Source organism: Colobus angolensis, unplaced genomic scaffold, assembly GCF_000951035.1.
Source record: "Colobus angolensis palliatus isolate OR3802 unplaced genomic scaffold, Cang.pa_1.0 Scaffold175, whole genome shotgun sequence".
NCBI lineage: Eukaryota > Metazoa > Chordata > Mammalia > Primates > Cercopithecidae > Colobus > Colobus angolensis.
The window spans coordinates 1,334,458-1,340,162 of NW_012114877.1; positions in this window are offsets into that span (position 1 = coordinate 1,334,458).

Below are 5,705 nucleotides of genomic sequence, written 5' to 3' on the forward strand. Positions count from 1 at the left end.
CTCGTGCGGCCGAGCTGGCGGCTACGCAGTAACGACGCCGCACCTCATTGGCTCCACTCCCAATGCCTGCGCAAAGGACCTGCGCGCGCATGCAGGCGAGCAGGTTAGGGTGTGCGGCGTGCGTGCCCTTCCTCTCGAGGCCTTTCTTGCCCGGCCGTTACGACAGGCCTTTGGTCTTACGACTACGAGGTGGTGTCGGGAGGGGTGATGTCACCCGCGGGCCTCTGTGCGCTTGCGTGTGCTGGAGGAGCGGGCAGGGTGGGGCGGAGTCGCCTTGTTGGCGCGTTGCCCTGCTAAAGTATCAGTTTTTGGGCGTGGTGATGTAACGAGCTTTGAGCAGGGCGTTCTGCCCGTCCAGGAAAAGACGCCCTAATTTTGGCGCACCTAGAGGTCTCCTAGCTACCATCTTGTCAGCTGGCGACCTTTACCCAGACTCTGTCCTGCTACCATGGCCGGCGCCAGCAGCATCCTAGAGGGACAGCCTGGAACCAGGAGTTACACGAGTTGGGCACCAGCTCGTGACCTTGTTCTAGTTCCACCTCTATTCCGTTACTTTCAGTCGTCTTCCAGCTCTCCGCTTGATGGACGCCCCAAGGCTGAGGAACGTGCTGCATTTGCGGCAGAACAGGATTATCCCTCTGACCCCTTACCTGTCGGCGTCTCTTCTTCTAACGCCCTCCTCCCCCTCGCGTTCGTGTGTTGAAAGAACACAGAATGTGTGCTGGCAACATCTGGGAAGAAACATTTTTAGATGATTAGAGAATTATTGGAAATCTAGAGGATTTGCATCCCTTCTGACCTACGTAAAGGTCATGTTCAAGTAAACTTAATGCAGTTAAGATCATATTGGAAATAAAGGCGTTAATACCACAGCTTTTAGTTATCATAGCCATCCTTTAAAACTACATCCCCTTCCTGACATGCCTAGTTCTGTCACTGGTTTTCTTGACTCCTTTACTCCTCAAATTCTGGTCCCAAGTTCTGATTTATTTTTCCATCTTTCTTTTTTTTTTTTTTTCCTCTCGCCCCTTGTATTCTGTCTGGCACTGCCGTATTCAGTCAAGTGTTTATTGGCCGGGCGAGGTGGTTCACGCCTGTAATCCCAGCACTTTGGGAGGCCGAGGCGGGTGTTTCACCTGAGGTCAGGGGTTCGAGACCGGCCTGACCAACATGACGAAACCCCGTCTCTACTAAAAATACAAAAATTAGCCGTGCGTGGTGGCGCGCGCCTATAATCCCAGCTACTCAGGAGGCTGAGACAGGAGAATTGCTTGAACCTGGGAGGCAGAGGCTGCAGTGAGCCGAAATCGTGCCACTGCACTCCAGCCTGGGCGACAGAGTGTGACTCTCTCTCTCAAAAAAAAAAAAAAAAAAAGTGTTTATTGAATGCATGTTATGTGCCAGGTATTTTTCTAGGTACCTGGAGTATTATAAATCAGTGAGGACTCTTTCTGGTGGAGCTTACATTCTGGGATCCTTTCTCCCATTCTGCAGCTTAAGTAATAGATACAAGGAGGTTGACGTAGATTATCTTAGATCACTTCCAAACCACTGGTCTTATTATTTCTGCTCCGATCCTCCATCTCCCTATATGACGAGTATTTTTTTGTTTCTGAACTGTGTCCTGATTTCCAGTTCCCCTCTAATTTCACACACTACAGCCACAGTCTTCCTATAAAACAAAGCAGCAATCACCACACTTATTCAAGACCTTTTGTGCTTTTTGGAGGGGACAAAGATAGTCAGCATTTGGGTGTAACTCCTTAAGTAGGCTTATTTGGCAAACTATTGAAATTTTTAAAAGACCAAGCTTAGCAACACCTTGAAAATTCAGCACATCCTTATGAACCCAGGTCCTGATATTGCCACTCATACCCTTCCAAGGGCAATGTAGTCCTTAAATAGGTAACTGTTCTATCATCAGAAGTAACTAGTCTCTGTTCATACTGATGAGGTTTCATGTGCTGATACTGCAGATCATATAGATGTACAAATAAGTCAGTCAAGTGAATGGATTGAAGACATTTTAAATTTATTCTCATGACAGGAAGAAGAGAAAACAGGAAGCGTTTTTTTTTGTTTGTTTGTTTGAGATGGAGTCTCGTTCTGTCCTTGCCCAGGCTGGAGTGCAGTGGGTGATCTCAGCTCACTGCAACCTCTGCTTCCCAGGTTCATGTGATTCTCCTGCCTCAGCCTTCTGAGTAGCTGGGATTACAGGCGCACACCACCATGCCCGGCTAATTTTTTGTATTTTTAGTAGAGATGGGGTTTCACTATGTTGGCCAGACTGGTCTTGAACTCCTGACCTCGTGATCCATCTGCCTCAGCCTCCCAAAGAACTGGGATTACAGGTGTGAACCACTGCGCCTGGCCAGTTTTTTTTTTTTTTTTTAACTAAGGAAATTGTGGATAAAGAGTTGCTATTGAAAGTAATGGGAAGAGACAGAAAGAACAACCACAAAAATGAACAGTTAGCACCTTCCTGTAGTAAAGCAGATACCATAAATTTTGTGTTATATATGTATTCAAGAGATTCATGGTACTTACAATTTACTTGCGGTACCTAAGAGAATTAGTTGAAGAGAACAATAACATTCTGCAAGCCACTTTGTTTCATATTCATTTCTGTTATGTCTACTCCCCCACCTCCATCTTTTTAAAAATTATTTATTTTTTTATTTTTGAGACAGAGTCTTGCTCTGTCACCCAGGCTGGAGTGCAGTGGCATAATCTCGGCTCACGGCAACCTTCACCTCCTGGATTCAAGCAATTCTCCTGCCTCAGCCTCCTGACTAGCTGGGATTACAGGCATGTGCAACCACGCCCAGCTAATTTTTTTAATCTTTAGTAGAGACAGGGTTTCACCATGTTGGCCAGGCTGGTCTCGACCTCCTGACCTTGTGATGTGTTCACCTCGGCCTCCCAAAGTGCTGGGATTACAGGTGTGAACCACCGTGCCTGGCCTCACATAACTTTTATTACAGTATATTGTTATAACTGTTCTACTTCATGATTATTGTTAGTCTCTTACTGTGCCTAATTTATAAATTAAATTATATCATAGTTGTGTATGTACTATATAGACAAAAACCATAGTCCAGCCATGCATCACTTAACAATAGGGATATGTTCTGACAAATGTGATGTTAGGTAATTCTGTCGTTGTGAACACTGTAGAGTGTACTACACAAACCTAGATGGTATAGCCTTCATATGGTTTGGCTTTGTGTCTTCACACAAATCTCATCTTGAATTCTAATCCCCCACATGTCAAGGTAAGGAGCTGGTAGAAGGTGATTGGATCATGGGCGTGGTTTCCTCCATGCTGTTCTTGTGATAGTGAGGGAGTTCTCACTAGATCTGGTTGTTTGATAAATGTCTGGCATTTCCTCTGTGCTCTCCCTCCTGCCACCATGTAAGATGTGCCTGCTTCCCCTTCTGCCATGATTATAAGTTTCCCGAGACCTCTCCAGCCATGCAGAAGTGTAAGTCGATTAAACCTCTTTTCTTTATAAATTACCCAGTCTGGGTATTTCTTTATAGCAGTGTGAAAACAGACTAATACAAGCCTACTACACACTTAGGCTATATGGTGTAGCCTACTGCTTCTAGGCTAGAAACCTGTACAGCATGATACTGTACAGAATACTGTAGGCAATTGCAATGCAGTGGTATGTGTGTACCTAAACATAGAAAAGGCACAGGAAGAAAAAAAACAACAACATTGGCCAGGCGCGGTGGCTCATGCCTGTAATCCTAGCACTTTGGGAGGCCAACGTGGGTGGATCGCCTGAGGTCAGGAGTGCAAGACCAGCCTGGCCAAATAGTGAAACCCCATCTCTACTGAATATACAGAATTAGCTGGGCATGGTGGCAGGCGCCTGTAATCCTAGCTATTTGGGAGGCTGAGGCAGGAGAATCACTTGAACCCGGGAGGTGGAGGTTGCAGTGAGCCGAGATCGCGCCATTGCACTCCAGCCTGGGCAACAGGAGCGAAACTCCATCTCAAAAAACAAAACAAAACAAAACAAAAACACCATTGTATTTGTGATCATCACTGATCAAAACATTGTTATGTTGTACATTACTATATATATAGCGTTTGGTACTATTTGCAGTTTCAGTCATCCACTATGGGTAAGTGGGGACGACTGTATTTTTAAAAACTCTTCTGATTGAAAAAAATCTAGTAAAATCCCCCACCCTACCCAATCAAAATTGAGACACAAGTAAGAGAAATCTCCAGGTTAGAGACAGGTGGTGAGGTAGGTATGTACTCTATATAGTACATACATAACTATGATATAATTTAATTTATAAATTAGGCACAGTAAGAGACTAACAATAATCATGAAGTAGAACAGTTATAACAATATACTGTAATAAAAGAACTGAAAATAGTGTGATAAGCATAAGCTGACTCCAGGGCCATCTTAAGGACTTGTGTTGAATGAAAGAGCATCAGGCTGTAATAGCAGTGCAGCAAAATGGAAGTAAAGCTCATGCGAAATGGTAATGGGCAAGTTGGGGGGAAAGTTGGCAGAGATCCATGCATAATCCTGGTACACTTAAATCTAAAGAATAAAATACAGTCTTTCCACCAGCAAAGAGAAGAACCAGGTTAGTCTTGCCTGTCTTGGCCTTAGTATCAAGTGGCAGAAAAAAGTATTCCCTAAGAATTCATAACCACAGGTCTGCCTTCATGCAGGCTTAGGGTTTGATTGTACTCTACTCGCATAGTCTGAGAAAACTCTATCTGAAAAATGAACAATGACATTGTGGATGGGCAGTGTATCCCTGTGGCTGGCAGAAGCAAGCACAGATCTTCTCTAGAGGAGTATCTCAGTCCAGGCCACTGAGGATTCCCATTATCTATCTGTCTCTCTCTCTCTCTCTTTATCCATCTGTCTTCTCTTCAGTTTCCTGCATCAACATTTTATAGTTTTCATTGCAGAGATCTTTTACATCTTTGGCTAAGATAATTACTAGGCATTTTATTTTATTTGTAGCTATTGTAAATGGGATTACTTTCTTGATGTCTTTTTCAGATTGTTTTGCTTTTGGTATATAGAAATGCTTCTGATTTTTGTTTGTTGATTTTGTATCCTGCAACTTTTCCGAATTTGATTGTCAGTTCTAATAGTTCTTTGGTGGAGTCTTTAGGTTTTTACAAATTTAAGATAGTATCATCTGCAAAAAAGGATAATTTGACTTTTTTCTTTCCAATGTGGATGCTTTTTATTTCTTTCTTTTGTCTGATTGCTCTAGTTAAGAATTCCAGTACTATACTGAATAACAGTGGTGAAAGAAGGCATCCTTGTCATGTTCCAGATCTTAGAGGAGAGGCTTTCAGTTATATATGGCTTTTATTGTATTGAGGTATGCTCCTTCTATATCCAGTTTTTTGCCATGAAGGATATTGAACTTTATCAAATGATTTTCAACATCAATTGAAAGGATCATATGGTTTTTGTTTTCCATTCTGTTGAGATGATGTATCACACTGATTGATTTGTGTATGTTGAATCATCCTTGCATTCCTGGGATAAATCCCACTTGGTCATGATGAATGATCTTTTAAATTGTCGAATTTGGTTTGCTAGTATTTTGTTGAGAATTTTTGCATTAGTGTTCATCAGGGGTGTTGGTCTGTAGTTTTCTTTTTTCTTTTCCTTCCTTCCTTCCTTCCTTCCTTCCTTCCTTCC